At 40.3% G+C, this 17,343-nt stretch overlaps 1 protein-coding gene across 1 annotated transcript in view; it reads left to right on the forward strand.

The window, feature by feature from the left end:
• Positions 1-17,343, forward strand: part of Galnt17 (polypeptide N-acetylgalactosaminyltransferase 17) — a 466,429-nt gene that overhangs the window by 178,410 nt on the left and 270,676 nt on the right. The window lies entirely within an intron of this gene.

Consider the following 17,343-nt stretch of genomic DNA (forward strand, 5'->3'; position numbering starts at 1 on the left):
ATTATTGCCTTTTAAAAAGTGTGGATGTGTCTTGGTTGGCTTATGGGAGGTCTTTGTTTTGTACTCTTAGATTTAGGAATTATTTTCTCTGTTTGAAATACAGAAAGGAAGTGGTATGTGGAGCCTTGATGCTGGACAAAGAGTCCCTATTTTCTAGGTAGAACACCACCACCTTCACCTCTCAAACAAATTCTCCATTTTCTGTTAGGCTTGTAGTGTTGCTATTTTTCTATTGCGAGTGTGCCCTTGGTTGGAGTAGATTATTTCTTTTTCAAATGGATTTTGTACAAATCAGTTAAGTATCCTGGTTACTGAGAAAAATAAATTCAAGATAAAGAAAATTATCTTAAATGGATTTAAAATTGCAGCATTAGCTGAGAAACCTGTTAAATCTGCCTTTCCACCTAATAAGCATACATTCATTTTGAATCACTAGGAAAATATACATCACCCTCATTGTAAGCTATTTTGTGTTCTTGGACTTGCACTCTCAAAAACATCTGGCTGTTTTCATTTCCTGGTGCTCTGTGATTAGCCTTTCTTATTTGGATGTTGGCAAATAAACATGGCCATATTATTTTTTGTTCTCCTATGTAAATGAAAATGTCTCCACCACACAACTTACTCAAAATGGGACAGTTGAACAAATATTGATGGGCACCTATTGTGTGGCGCAGGTGGCTTTCCTCACAGTAGAGACAGAACAGTGGATGAGACACAGTCCTGGCCTACTTACTTCTCGTTTGCGGAAGGAGACAGATAGGAAACAGAGCCATTTGGCACAAGGAGATGAGTATGGTGTGGGCCAGGCAAGGACACACACTGCACGTGCGGAGAAGGCCTAGAGGGTGCCTGAACTAAATCCTGATGGATGACCAAGGGTGGAGGAATAGAGGAGAGTGTTAAAGGTGGAACAGGCAGAGGAGCAGCAAGAGTATGCTAGGGTGTGATGTGCTCGGGAGGGAGGCATTGCTCAGAATTGCTTTGTGGTGCACCATAATGATGCAAACTCAACAGTTACATTTGGTCCCCTCTGCAGCAACTGAAATAATAAAGGAGCAGAGAGGATGGCAAGCCATAAGAGAAGACTAAACAGTGTTGGTGATGATGGTAGGGAAGAAACACCTACAAAATATTGGAAAATGGGAAGAGAATAGGTGAATGTAACGTGGGGAAACTGAGGCCTAACCTGTGAGAGAGGAGTAGAACCCCCAGGAACTGAACTGCCAGGTGTTTCTAATGGCTGGGATTTGCATTTGAATGGAAGGGTTATAGTTAGAGTCACATATACTTGTTTTTCAACTTTGTGTAGCCAGAGAGGTCCCTCTGCCCCAGCACTATGTGGGAGGTTTTCTCCCTGTTGAACTCCGGGTTTTAGTTCATCAAGGAAGATTAGGACAGAGAGAATAACTAAACTGCAGTCTAATGGGGACGTCTTCCAGCCTCATTATTCCTCCAGGCTCTCAGACACCTATAAGCAAGAGTGTGAAGACTGCACTTGGAGAAACACAGCTTAAGGAAAACATAGATCTGACAGTTGGGGGTACCCCCCAAATGACTGGATTTTGCTAGTTTTCTATCAGTATGGTTGCCTCTTGTAAAACTCTGTCCTTTATACACACAAAACAAATAAAATTAGAACGGACAGTCCCAGGACCAAAATACCTTCATACCAGCAGCAACAAAAATAAAGCATTTGGAGAAAACAGAGATTACAAACTTTAAAACTATAATTAGCTTAGAGAAATCATGGGATGTCTCTGTTTTGTTCACAAAACAAGAACAAATAGCTATGACTAATAAAGAAAATAAAAAAATAAAGCTTGGAAGTTAAAATTTAGGTAGAAATAAATAATTCATTAAAAGGTTGAATGATAGCATTGAGGAAATCTTTTGAAAAATAAAAAGAGAGATGGAAAACAAGAGAGGAAGATCAAATAAGAACTAGGAAAGATCAACTCAGTAGGTTCACCATCCACTATCAGGGATATCAGAGAGAATAACAACCACCACAACAAAAACACAGAGAAGAAAATCAACAAAGAAATGACACAAGAAATTTTCCCAGAATTGAAGGATGTTAGATTTTACATTAGAAGATCCCATGCTTTGAGTGCATAATTTATGGAAAGAGAGACATTAAGCACACATTAAGAAATCTAAATGTAAAATTTCAAAATACCTTGAGTGAAGAAAAAGTCCTAAAAGTTTTAAGAGGAAAAATGCTGATCATATATACTCGGTGTTGAGTTTCTCAGTAGCACCATTTACGACTACAAGATGGTAGAGAAATGCTTAAATAATTTTGAAAGAAAAGAATTATTTGCAACTTAGAATTCTGTGGTCAGTCATAGAATACTTTGGACCAGGAGCAAGCACAATGTAATTGCATTGCAGACATTTAGGGTCTCAACAATTTTATCTTTCTTGCAATGTGTTCTCAGAAAGCTACTTAAGCATGTTCTCCAATAAAACAAAGGAATAATGTTAAGAAAGAAATAATAGAATGTAGGACACTGATGACAAACATTTTAGGGACTGAGTGTCCAAACTGTAACTCTAAACCTACTTATTTATTGCGAAGTGCCAACACAGCAATTCAACCTGAATATTGATGTTTTAGTTTAGAAAATAAACAACTATTAACCAATGGTGCTGGTGCAACTTGGCTCACATGCAAATGGCCACTGATCTAGGAAATGGAAGTTCAAATGGGCAAATGCTGAAGGCAGATCCTAGAGAAATGCTAAAGGAATGTTCCATGGTGACAGCTATGAGGCATGGCAGGAGACCAACCATTCTACCATGCTAGGAGGTGCATCTTGCAGAAAAGTGGGGCAGGGGAGCAGATTGAATTGTTTGATTGCCTAATTTTTGACTACATGACGTTTTTGGTGAACATTTCTTCTGAAGGTCTGGGACTATTTACTTAATAGACACAGAAATCTATGCTGGTGAAAAAGAAAGCCAATTATTAACTAGAGATAAAAGTGTGCCAAGAAAGGAATTTCAACTCCATATACTAAGTGGCTTAGCTTATATAAAACTATGTAAATGTATATATTGCATGATATAATTATATGAATGTAAATATTTCACTTTGATTTATGCACAATTTATCGTGTTGTATTGGGAGGAGATGGAGGCGAAGTATGTGTGGTGCAAATACTGTGAGAAAATTAAATCTTCACGTTTTGTAATAGATCAATATCTAAAACTTACTCATCGATAAATAGTAACATGGTCATTATATTTGAAAACACAGAGATTACCAACGTGCTGTGAGACTGTGTGATAGCTAATTGATTGTGTCAACTTGAGTAAGAAACACCCAGCCAAAGTGGATCAGCATAGTTCTGGGTGTGGAAGACCCATTCTAGGGAATTTCACCACCAGAACCGAAGAAGGAAGGCTCACTTCTGTTTTATCAGCCAGCAGGGCACCAGTCTTCACCTTCACCCTAGACATCATCTCCTGGCTTCCTGCACAGGCTCTTCAGCCTTCCACAGCCTTCCAGCTGGGACTCTTTTGCCCCCCAGCACAGACACTTCAACCTTCCGGTGCAGACCCTTCAGCCTCCTCATAGGGAATTACACAGGACACTATACTGAGCTCCAGGCCTTCGACTCGACCCGTTGAGTCTTTAGTGCAGACAGACCTTTTGCACTCTTCCATACCCGACTCTATGGGTGGCCATTAAAAGCCAATCTTATAAATTCTTATATATTTGTATATCTTGCATTAAATCTGTTTCTTTAGTAAGCACTGACCGATACAGACTGTGTATGTTTTGTCTTACTAAATAAAATTTCAGTTACATTATAAATACAAATCTATGTCAAACATTAAGTGCAAGACAGGTGGGATGAAAGTAAGGTAGAAGAAGGAGTTGAGCAACTGAGTGGAATGACGTGAACATAATAGTCTTCTCCAATTATACTGCAGCTCTATGTTGGATACATTTGAAAGTGGAATTTGAGGTGAATTTGAGTACTTACCCACTGGCCATACGTGGTATACATTGGAAATTCTGAGTGACACAGAAAAAGCTATCAAATTAACCTTTTTAATTGCAAATGACTCTTTGCCATCAAAGAGCAGCAAGAACCTTGTCTGTAAAAGTAGTTTCTGGACATCTGAGCCCTGAGGATATGGAGGAGAAGGCTGTGTGAGGTCAGAACCATTTTCTTCCTACAGAAAAGTTAGCTCCTGTGAACAGGAACTTAATTTTAATCCCCCTAACAGCTCTCCCAAGGTTTTTTTTGAGAATATTTAAGTAAGCAAGTTTCTTTGCAATTTTAAACAGAACCTCAACCTGCTTTAATTCCTATTGTTTTATTACTCTTTTACACTTGAGAAAATTGTTTCTCATAAATATGAATGAAATTTTAGGTAGTAGTGAGATTAACCATTTGCTTGTCATATTTCATGCAAATGGATTCTGAAATGTTGTTTTCCATTTTATTTTAATTCTGTGATTCTTTTTCTTCCACTGGACAGTTATTTTAAATTTGTATGACTCTCAAAACTGTCTTTCCAGTTTCATTTCCTCCCTGCTTTAAAGCTGAGGAAGATATCATCCCTCAGAATACTTATAAATATTCCATTCTGTTTTGCGTTTTTCTTCTATCACTCTCTTATATTTCACTCCTCCATCCACTGAGAGTTTATTTTGGAGTATGGTACAGATTCATGTCTTTTGTTCCAAATGTCTGTATATCTTTGTGCAAAACAGCCTTTTCAAAATAATTTTGTAAACAACACTACTGTTTTTCTTATTTAGATGTGCTAAAAGTATTACATTTTATGCTTTTTATACACAATCTTGATTGTCTTTAGAAACTTAGAGCTATTCTTTTCTTTATTTTTGTTCTTTTCCCTTTCCTTTCTGTGTGTGTGTGTGTGTGTGTGTGTGTGTGTGTGTGTGTTTGTGTGTGACTGTTTAAAATGGCAATTTGCAGTCTCTAGACCTCCAGGCCCTGGACTGGCTGTACAGAGAGGAGTGGCTTTGGCCCCTGGGCATCAGAGGGTGTGGGGCAGGTGGCTATTTAAAAATTCTTTGGGCTGCTTCCAGGCAGCTTTGAGACAAAGATAAGCCAATGAGCAGTTCTGGAAGAGGCAGAACATTGCACAGAGGTGACCTCCGTCTTTATTTCCCATTGCAGCTTATTTGTTTACTTACTCAACTGACAAAATAATAGTACATATTTATAGGGTTCAGGGTGATAAATCTGATACATGTGTACAGTGTGTAATGATCAAATCTGAATAATTAGCATGTTCTCCCTTCTTAAACATTTATCATTGCTTTGTGTTGGGAGCTTTCATACTCTTCATTCTTTATGAGGAATATAATAAACTGTGGTAAACTGTCATCATGTTATTATGCTGTGGGATATGATCATGTATTCCTCTTAGTCAATTACATTTTGGTACCAGTTTCCAACTTCTCTTCAGCCACCCTCCCTTCTTCCTTCTTAGCCTCTGGTAACTACTCTTCTACTTTCTATTTCTATGAGATCCACTTCTTTTAGTTTGCACATACGATTGAGAACATGCTATATTTGTCCTTCTGTGTCTGGCTTATCTCATTTACGATGTTCTCTGGTTACATTCATCCTATGAAATGATATCGTTCTTTTTTATTTTTATTTTTTTATATCGTTCTTTTTTTAATTGATGAATAATATTCCATTGTGTATATAAACCACTTTTTTTTTTTTTTTGCATTCTGCAGTTGAACCCCGGGGATCTTTGCACTGAACTACATCACCAGCCTTTTAAGATTTTGTTTTATTTTATTTTGAGACAGAGTTACTAAGTCACTAAGTTGCTCATGCTGGGCTTGAATTTGCAATCCTTCTGCCTCAGCTTCCCAGCATTCCGGTATTACACATAGGTGCCGGTATGCTTATATCACAATTTCTTTATTCATTCATCTGTCAGTGGACACCTCAGTTGATTCCATCTTGGAATCAGTAATGATGATATCAACATAAGGGTGCAGGGATCTTTTCCATATACTGATTTTAGTTCTCCAGATATACAGTATACGAGTGGTGGAATTGGACCATGTCATAGTTCTATTTTTGTTTTTGGTAGAATCTCTGCAATGTTCTCTAAGACTGACTGTTCTAATATACCTTTCCAGACACAGTGTATAAGATTTCCCCTTTCTCCACATCACCCCAGTATTTGTTATTTTTTGTCTTTTTTGAATATTGCCATTCTAACTGGGCTGATACAATACCTCATTGTGGTTCTGATTTACAGTTCTCTGATGGTTAGTGATACTGAGCATTTTTCATATACTCATTGAATATTTGTATATATCCCTTTGAGAAATGTCTGCTCAGGTAATTTACCCACTTCTAATCGTATCATTTGTTTTTTGTTGTTGAGTGTGAGTTCCTTGTGTATTCTTGATACTAATCCTTTCTTGAATGAATAGTTTGTGAATATTTTCTTTCATTTTGCAAGTTGCCTCCTCACTGTGTTGTTTCCCTTTGCTGTACAGAAGAATCCTAGCTTGACGTGATCCCATTGGACTATTTTTGCTTTTGTCGCTTATATTTTGGAGTCTTATAAAATGATCGTCTATACCAATGACTGAAGGTATTTCTCCTCTGTTTTCATATTTTACATTTTGATCTCTGATCCACTTTGAGTTGGATTTGTGTATGAGGAGAGATAGGGGTGTAGTTTCATTCATTAAGGTCAGGTTTTCCCATTTCCATGTACTGTATCAAAGAGCCTGACTTTTCTCCAGTATATTTTTTTTTGTTGGGCACCTTTTTTGCAATTCATTGCTTATAGCTATATGCATTTGTTTCTCCTTCTCTATTCTGTTCCACTGGTCTATTCAGTTTCTATGCCAGCACCATGCTACTTTGATTACTGTGGCTCTGTAGTAAGTTTGAGATTGGGTATTGTGATTCTCCCCCGACCCCCGCATATTTTTTTTCCTCAAGATTTCTTCGGTTATTCGGGGTCTTTTTTTGTTCTATGTGAATTTCAGGGTTTTTTTCTATTTCTTGTGCAGAATGTCATTGGTATTTTACGGGGATTGACTGTGATCCTGAGGATGAGCAAGAATTTTTGTTCTAAAGAGGGTGAGAGGAAGTAGTAGGTAGCTAAAGCTGTGAAAAAGCAAAACAATTCTTAAGAAAAAGAAGGCAAAATCTTTTAAAGAAAGGCATTGCAATTCCATGCACACTCTGACTCAGGGCAACTGGCAAAGTTCTTGGATTTGGGGATTAGGGGAACTAGAATGCTTTGGGCTAGAGCATAGCTTTCAAAGTAAACTGTGAAGAAAAGTTAACAGTGGAGAGATGGTCAGATTGCTTCATATTCCAGCCCTGTGTTGGGCTGGGGACTTTATCATTGTTGTGAAAGTGAAGGAGGCAAAATGTTATCACTGTTATGATCCTGCCTCTTTTTTAAAGTAGTGATAACTGTGGCAGAAATATAGACATAGATTAGTGGAGAGAGGGGCTGGTATCGGGAAGGCTAAATGTAACTCTTCTCAGTCAGCCAACATTTATCGAAACCTATATAGGGAGAGAATGGGGGGCTTCTAATAACAGTACAGGAACAATTTATTATTATCCTGCTAAGTTTTGGAAGTTGTTTCTCTGCAAAACCGTAAGCAGAGATGAAGCAGAAGGGCTGGAGTTCAAGAACAGCTTCCCGAGAACCAGCACAATGAGGCCATTTAATTGGATATGGCCAGAGTGGGTGTGCTGGGAAGTTTCTATCTTGGGTGATGGAGTGGGAGTGATTTCACTAAACAGGAGAGAGACTGCTGCAGGGCTTCATGTTTTGTGGGACGGCTAGCAGTTCTGCTCATCCTAGGGTCTCCATAGTGTAGTTGGCTTGTGGGAACTATGCAGCATGAACCTCTCACCTCTTTGTGATTTGACTGTATGTGTTGGAATGAAGGGGAGACATTTGGTGACCCTGGAATCCAGGCATGACTTCGTAACCCTCACTCTTTGCCCTTGCTGGTATATTCCATTCTATATCATCGAGTGGTATATTAATTATCTGCTTGCCCAATTATCTCCTAATATGAGGGAGGGACCACCTAGGAGCACAGAAATCTGTGTCTACTTATTAAAGCCCATGTTGAGATCCCTGTACACATTTTACAGCATGCCTTTTGCTCTCAGACCATGTATGTGATTTATGGGCAGTTTCTACTGCTGTTATCTTCAATTTCTCCTTTGGCCTCCTGCTTATAAATCCAGATGCCAGGTTTCTTTGGAATTCATTTTGCTTCGCTCAGAAAATCTCTTCTTGCCTTTATTGCGGCAAACTCTAACCCTTTGCCTCCCAGCAACATCTGCTTTGGAAATGGACCTTGTAAGACATCTGTGGATCATCTTCGGGTTATGTCCAGTGAATGGATTCATGTTGGGCTCTGGGGGTGGAGAATTGGGTCTGGGATATTTGGATACTGACCAAGTGCAAGAATTATTATATGTGGAGCCACATGTGAGTTGTGTGCGCGTGTGGGTTACAGGGTTAACAGTGTAGTGGGATGAATCTACACAGTGGCCACACCCAACTCAAATTTCCCTCCCTCATGAAAAGGATGGGTCTGATTATTGTCATTGTAGCAGTGATGAGCCTTTCATCTGAATTATTCCTCTGACCATAGATACCCACAGGTTGCTTTTCAAGTAGAGTTCAAGTGTCCTGAAGAAGGTCAAGATTCCCAGGTTAGTCTTTCTCTCCCACAGACATGGGCACAGAGGGTCGCTGCCCAGCGAATATTTGTTGGTCACAACAATAGAGCAGTGCATGCTCAAGGTGTCTCTGAATCACCAGCCACAATAATTATTCCCTTTTATTGACTGCCTTTTGTGTTTTTTGGTCACTGTGCTGCGTGTTTTATCGATCTCATTTAAATTTAAACACCCTCTGAAGGAGCTGTTACCATGTCTGCTTTATAAATGAGGTGGGGAGTGGGGTTATGCCACCTTCATGAGGTCACAGTGCCAGCGTGGAGCCCCGAGTGTGTAACTTCAGGATCTCTGAAAGTCTGTCCCAGCTATGCTGCCTCTTCGGGAACAGTCCTGCCTAAATTTTCACAGCTGTAGAATGGAACGTTGTTCTTCATGCTGACATTGCCAGAGAGAAAAGAAATGTTGTGTCTTAGAGAAAGAGGATCATCTCTTTGGGGAACGTGTGCGTTTGTGTGTGTGTGTGTGTGTGTGGGTGTGTGTGTGTGTGTGTGTGTGTGTGTGTGTGTGTGTGTGTTCATGTTCATTTTACTTTCATTTTCTTTCCTTGCTCCTTTTCAAGTTTTCCAGCTACAGCATTTTAATACAGAGGGGCTAAGTGCTGAATCTGATTAACTTGTCCATATGGCCTCCTGGTACCTAGTGGGATGGAGCTGCAACCGTCTTTATTTCTTCATTAATTCAGCAAAAGGTTGTTTAACATTATTAGGTGTAGGAAATGTCTTTCCATAGAGTTTATTTTACCCAGAGGCCTAATTAGGAGGAACTTTATTTACTAAAGCCGGTCCTCTCCCAGCCCTGGGATGGCAGAGTGATGCAGAAGGAGATACGGAAAGTGGGGTCCCCACTCATTTAAAATGAGGGGGGATGCAGTGTCTAAAGTCTTTATGGCTGAATGTTGGTCACATTTTCATTGGTTCTCCAGGTCTCAAGAGATACCTGGGTCACTTGAAAACCTAAATAAAAGATAGTTTTCAATAAAGGTTGGGAGCATGGACTTGGAAGCCAAAGAGCTCACACCTGTAATCCAGTGGCCTAGGAGGCCGAGGCATGAGGATCGCAAATTTAAACTCAGCCTGGGCAACGTAGTGATTTAGCGAGACTCTGCCTCAAAATAAAAACAGGGGTTAGGGATGTAGGACTGTGCAAAGGTCCTAGGTTCAATCACAAGTACTGAGGAGAAAAAAAAAAAGTAGATACACAAATCTGAATTACAACCTTAGATTTGTCTCTCCCTAGCTCTTTGACCTTGGCCAAGTAATTTAACTGTCTGAGCTCAATTTCCTTGTATGTAAAATGGTGGGGTACTGATACCTCCTTCATGGAACTGTCATATTGATTAAATAAATTATTATATGTGGACTCTATTCACTAATATTCAAGGCATTCAGTTAGGCTCTTTATTGATGTCTAATCAAAATGTGAGTTGCAATTTTTTTTAAACTTTCACTACTATATGCCTCTTATTTTAAAATGACAGACTCTTTAGGAACATATGTTCTGAAATGTTATGTATGGATCACTTATCTGTTGCTATAACAAAATACTCTAGGCTGGGGTGCTTTATAGAGAAGTTTGTCTACCTCACCCTTGGAGGTGGAAAGTCCAAGACTGAGAACCCCATCCACTCAGCTTCTAGTGAGGATCTCATGACCTCATAACACAGCAGGGAAGCAGCAAGGGAAAGTGTCTCCTGCAGAACGGGGAGATCACACGGTGAGACAGGATGCTCACCTTCGTAACAGCTGGGTCTCTGGAAATAGCTACCTGGTCCCATCTCTCAAGCCTTCTGCCACCTCAGCACCCCCGCACTGGGACCAAGATTCAAACACAGGAAACGAACCACGCAGAAACTACAAGTGGCATCATATGGTTCCTGTGTGTCATATGCTCATATGGAAAACAAGCCTAGGGCAAGGGATGACATTGCACAGCCCCTGGTCAACACAGACATCAGAGGACAGACATGGCCCAAGATTCACGCTGGGACTGTGGTAAGTGCCTGGTGTCCCTTCCTGGCGCTCTTAGGGGTCTGGATCAGAACACAGTTCCAGGCTCACTGGAACAGATAAGGAGGTTCAGACTCCACAGTTATTTTGGGGACAAGCAGGACTTTGTAAAGGATGATGGAAAGCAGTCAGTACCTTCTACTACTTTTTTAGTTACCAGTAGTAGTAGAAAGATACGAAGAAAAGATAGTAAATGTGTTTTTACTTTTTCCACAAGTTGAAATAATTTTTTCTCATATTGGAATAATTTTTCCCATGAAAAGAACTAAATATTAAAAGGCACATTTTTTATTTAAATAAAATTTTTTATTTAGATCAGTTTTAGTTTTACAAAAAAGGTGATGAAAGAGTTCAGAGCAGTCCTGTAAATTCCCAGACTGGGTTTCCCCTAGTATGAACATCCTGTTCTTAGGTGCTACCTTTGTTATAACTAAGTAACCGATATTGATACATTGCTATTATTTAAAGACCATACTTGTTTAGACCTACTCCATTTTTACTTCATCTCTATTTTTTCTTTCGCTATGTCCATTAACAGATGAATGAATATGTGGTATTTATACACAATGGAGTACTGTTCTGCCGTAAAGATGGATAAACTTGAATCATCTGTTGGAAAATGGATGCACCTTGAGACCATAATGTTAAGTGAAATAAATCTGACATGCCAACTTCATTATTGCAGAGTTTCTCTTATATGAAAAATCCAAATTCTAAATAAACAGGAAAAAAAGATAGAAAATAGGAAGTAAGGAGATAGAACTTTCTTAGAGGGGAAGAGGATCAAGAGTTGGAGGGAGAAAAAACAAAGGGAGGGAAAGAAAGGGGATGAAAAAAGGAATTAAGATGTGTTCTGTACGTGAAAACAACTCCACCCACAAAAGTATCATTACATACTGCAAATATGCACTCATAAAAAAGATACCACGTTACATTTATTGTGAGGAAAGTCATTAGGCATATAGTGCTGCTGTTTGAAATGTATAACAAAGTATATTTTGTATACTTATTTATTTAATGTGGTACTGGGAATTGCACTCAGGGCCTACATACTGAGCTACCTCCTCAGCCCTTTTTAATTTTTTTTTTTTTTTTTAGATTTTTGAGACAGAGTCTTGCTAAGTCATTAAATTGCCCAGGCTGGAGTCAAATTTGTGACTTTTCTACCTCAACCTCCCAGGGTACACAGAATAAAGAGCACATTTTGAAGTCATGTTTCTCAATGGGAGGTCTTCTGAGGTTGTTAAAAAGGGAGGGAGCTGGGCCTGCAGTCCTGGCCTCTTTCTGTGAGTTCATTCCTTGCTTTGAGTATCTATCAGCCACACACACACACCCCATCCTGGGGATCACACTCAGGACCTTGTGCTTTCAAGGCAGGCACCGTGCCTCTGAGCTACATCTCCGGCCTTCATTCCTTACTTGGAGGACCTCTGTGGTAGTGGAAGCTCTGGGAGGTGAATTCTGTGCTGGACTCCTGTGTCCCCAGGAAATCTGGGTTTGTGAGAGTCCCAGGAGCTGCTCCAGTGTGACTCAGGGTCCAGCACCATGGACACGGGAGGGAATCTGCTGCCTCCTTGCCCAGGTTGTGTAAGCATTTGGACAGCAGAGAGAGAAGCCGTTGCCACCTCACCAGATGCCCCTGTCTTAAAACCTCTCACTTTCCTGCTCAAGAGGCAAGCCTCAAAATCTGCAAAAGGGAAATGTGGGTCCCCTCTTAGGATGCCCAGTCCTTCTCACCCCCAGTCTTCCTATACCAGAGCTCATGGAAAAGCCCAAGCCTGATTCTCAGGCTCCACTGCCCACTGGGGTGTCTGGGGGGGGGGGCTCTAAGCTGGGGGGTGCCCAGGCTCCACCCTGCAGCAATTAAATCAGGCTCTCCAGGTACAAGTGAAGCCCAATCATCACCATTAAAACAGTCGTTCACAAGCTTCCAGGCATCTTAGTGTCTCACTTATGCAGTGGGGAACCAGGGGGCCCCGGGATATTTCTAGACCTGTTCAACTCACATCTGATCTCCAAGGCTGCTGCTTAAAACTGTCAACCCTAGGCCCTGTGACAGTTTTCAGAGACCAGAACAGGGCCTGAAAATCTGCTTGTTTAACAAAATCCCAAACGATTCATGTTATGGTTTGGGTCTAGATGTCCCCTAGCGCCTCATGCAGTCCTAGGAGGCTTCTTCAAGGGTGGCTGGATCTAGAATGTGTGATGCTGGGATTAAGGGTGTGTGATTACTGAATCATTGCACTGATTTGTTTGGCACTGCACTAATCCCGGTAGTCTGGTTAAGATAAAAGAAGCATAAAGAGTTTGCTACCTTCGGTCCAGCGCAAACTGTTTCTTCTCTGTGACACCCCGCTCTGCTAAGCCACCCTGCCTACGAGCCAGCCAATTATGGACTGAAACTCTACAAACTGTGAACAAATACACCCTTCCCCCTTTAACTTTTGAATGTTGATTATTTTTTCTCAGCAGTGAGTTAAAATACTGAGATTACAGTCATGTGCACCTTGCTGACCTAACTGATTTTTAAGAAAGTATTCCCACTTTTAGAGACAGAGCCAACCAAGCTGCTCAAAAGTTTATGAATTGGCAAAGTTAATTTAATCTTTTATTGAGACTGAAAAAAACTCCCAGCTAAATGTGTTGAAATCAAGCTTCCCTTCCATTTCTGTTCTAGAGAGCTTTCTGGATGTTTCAGTTTCTTGCATAGGGAACTTGAAAGCAGTGAATAGGAACCAATGTCAGTCTTGCCCTATTTATGCAAATGGCTTTGCTCTGTGGCCTGTTTACAACCCCTAGGGTCATTGAGTTTCCAGTTCACATTTCCCAGGTGCAGATCTGACTCTGGGAAATGGAGCACATGATTTATTAGCTGACATCAAACCAGTATTGGGAGTACAGCCATGGCTCTCTTGATTCTGTAGACCTTCAGTGTTTGATGTAAGGATTGTAGGTATTTGAGAAGTGGAAGGAGACTCATGTCATCCTCAAGTCCTCACACTGCCTGTGCTTGGGGATGGTAGAGTTGGAACCCACGACCTGTATGATTTTAGAGGATTCTCCTGCCAGAATACAGCACTTCAGGGTGCTCTAGTTGTGCACTCTACATTAAAACATCCCCATCACAGACACACACACACACACACACACACACACACGCACACACCTACCAGAAAGCCCAAGCTTGTGTATAGAAGCCTCCTTCAGGCAGCCTGTGGGATTCTGTTCTGATTTGTTTAGTGGATACTTACGTGAAATACCTTCCTGATAACATTTGTTTCTCTTCCCTGAGAATAATCAGTAGAGGCAAATGTCTTTGCAAGCCCAGTGCCTTTTCACGTGTGGAGATGTTGGTTGTTCTTGGTTGTTTGCCTGTACAGTAAATATCCTGGAAGTAGCAGCGAGAGGGACAGCACCCCAGTGCATTGTAAAAAGGTGAGATTTACATCACTGGGAGAGCTGGGGGGATAAATCAGGCTTTTGGTGGAATGGGTGAAATGGACTGAATTCAGGTATTAAGGGGAGCAACAGGTAGGCTGCAGAGAGCAACAAAGCTCATCAGCATTGCAGATGGTGTGTTCTTTTAGTTAATTTAATAGAAATTCGGACCAGCCAACAGGGCTTTGAGGATGGATGCAGGAAAAAGAAGACTGGGGCATATGGAGAGAACATATTTGTTCTTGGAAAATCAGTAGACAGTATTTAATGTCATCATAGCCTCATTTGCATAAAAATAAGCATAGGCAGCAAATCAAATGAAAGCAAGAGGAGACGGGATGGAACCGGTGCTGTTCCAAGTTTCATTTCATTATGAAGAGCATAAATAATTCAATTGAATAAATAAATTCAAAATTGCTTCAAGTAGATGTGCTGCAAATTATTATTCCCTGAAAATTCCTTTAATGGTACATGTCGTGATGATGAAGTAATGCGATTATGCCTCTGTACAGGGCAGCACACTTGACCCTTGCTAAAAATATTGAGCTCCCCGAAGCTCTCAAGTGTTCATGGACACAAGTGAATTTTCTAGATCCATGGCCCTATTCATGCACTGCCCTTGAGGACGTGAAATAAACTATGGCTTAGCTTCAGCGTGCTGAATCCAGTCCCACCTTGCAGATGGGGTCTGCTTGAGCAGTACGCAGTAAGCAGAAGTCTGCAGAGTCCTGGACTGTGCCATTCTAGATAGATGATCCGGAGTCAGTATGTGGCACCTTGGTTGCAGAACGAGAGCTCTCGTTTCGTTTTTATGAACTCATCAGTAGAATTTCTTGGGCAAGTATCAATTGTGGCAATTGTGTGTCAGGTTTATTTGTCATGACTTTTTGTTTTGAAACAGCCCATTAGTCTTTGTTCGTCTTTCGTGACGTTGACATTTTTGAACACCGCAGTCCAATTATCTTGGAAAACGCTGCCCATGGCTTCTGTCTGATATTTCCTCAGGCTTGATTTAGAACATGCTTTGGTGGCAGGACTGCCTCAAAACTGGTGTTGGGTCTCTTAGCTCGACACAGGGGTCTGTTTTTCTGGGCACTGGTAGTGTTGATTAGTGTCACCACCAGGGTGTTTGGCCGTGTTTCCTAACGCACCCCGGGGACAGTGTTGTATTGGTAGAGATGGAAATGCCTCTAATGTTTTCCTTAACTAAGATGCTGGTTTTTGACTACAGAATAGTTGTTCACCATAGTAAGAAAGTGTGAGGCTGGAATGCTGGTGCAGGTCTATAATTCCAGCACTTGGGACTCTTAGGCAGAATTGTGAGTTAGAAAGAAGCCTGGAATAAATAGTGAGACCTAGTCTCTGAAGAGAAAGAGAAGGAAGGAAGGATGGAAGGGAGGGAGGGAGAGAAGGAAAGAGAGGAGAAGAAGGAAGCAAAAATGAGGGAGGGAAGAAAGGAAGAATAAATTCTGATTTTTCAGGTTTTTAAAGTTAGGATGAATAGTGATTCTATCAAGCTTAAGTATTTTCTGTATCTATACAAATATAGATATACAAAGATGTTTTTCCTCCTCATGTCTGTTAATATAATTAGATTTCCTAATGTTGAACTCAGTTGTATCCCTGAACTATATTCCCCTAGGTCAGGAGTATTGTTTCCTTGATGTGACTTTGGGTCTTGTTCATTAGTATTTTGTTTAAAGCCTCTCAAATTTTAAATTTATTTTATTTTTATTAGTACATATTTGCAGTCCACAATGACCACATCCATCGTGGGAAGTTGGCACATGCCCACGACACATCCTAATTCTCTTTTTCATCTCCTGCCCCTCCCATTTTTCCATGTTCCTTCCAACTTTCACTCCTTTTCCCATTTGCAAAAACTTTATTTCTATTTTCAAAAGTATTTTTGGCCACTCCGTCCCCTTTCTGTCTCCCTTCCGTCTCCCCTCATCCGCTGGAAGAAGATCTCCCTACTCCCTGTTTATCTATCGCTTAGCTTGCTTTTTATTTTTACAGTTTCTTATGTAAGAGAAGCCATGAGGTATGTAAGCGTGTGTGTCTGACTTATTTCACTTAATATTATGGTCTCAAGGTGCATCCATTTACCTACACATGCCTTGAGTTCACCTGTACGCAGAGTGGTGCACCACTGTGTAAAGACCACATTGATGAGCACATATGTAGATGATTTCCGAGATTTAGCCATCATAAATTCGCCACCCTAAACATAGACAGGTGTGTATTGCTGTAATTGATAATTTTAACTCTCTGGGAAGATCCCTAGAAGGGGAGTAGCTGGGTCAAATGGAACCTCTAGTGTTAGCTTTTTGAGGAATCTCTGTACCAATCTGCAGAGCACAGGGCACCATTTGTTGTTATTTGATTTTTTGATGATGGAGATTCTTTTTGGAGTAAGAAAGAATCTCCGTGTAGTTTTAATTTGCGTTTCTCTAATCTCCAGTGATGCTGAACATTTTTTCATGTGTTTATTGGCCATTTGTTCTTCTTCTGAGAAGTGTCTATATGTTTTGGCTGCTCCTCCCCGCCTTTTTTAAATGGGGTCCTTCATTTGGGAGGAGTCTAATTTTTGTGAGCTTTTATATATTCCTAGATTTTAGTCCTCTTTCCAGATAATTACTGACAGGATTTTTTTCCCATTCTGTAGGTTGTCTCATCACTCTGCTGATTGTTTCCTTTGCTATACAGAGCTTTTTAATTTTATGTGACCCCTTTTGTTAATTCTTAGTATTAGTTCTTTGCCCCTGGGGTTCTGTTCAGAAAGCCCCTGCCCGTGCCTATATTTTCAAGAGTTTAACTGTTGCATTAGTATTTACCATTCATTCATCCTCATTCTCCCTCCCCCTTCCTTTCTTTATACTGTTTTTAAGAAATTTAGTTATCTGTCTTTAAGAAGTTGAGTTATCAGCACATTATAAAAAGAATTAAGAAGTTTACTTTCCAGATTTTCTGGATTTTTTTCTTTGATGTGATAATTTCTTGATGGTTCTCTTATTTTTTCCTAGGGAAATAGGTCTTTTTAGGTTTCGGTCTGCAGTGAAGTCAGCTTCGGTAAACTGTGTTTTCCAGGAAATTACCCATTTTGTGTAGGCTACCATGTCAACATAGGGATCTATAAATTAGTCTTT

The sequence above is a fragment of the Fukomys damarensis genome, unplaced genomic scaffold, assembly GCF_012274545.1.
Source record: "Fukomys damarensis isolate Sample0158 unplaced genomic scaffold, DMR_v1.0_HiC HiC_scaffold_17, whole genome shotgun sequence".
Taxonomy (NCBI): Eukaryota; Metazoa; Chordata; class Mammalia; order Rodentia; family Bathyergidae; genus Fukomys; species Fukomys damarensis.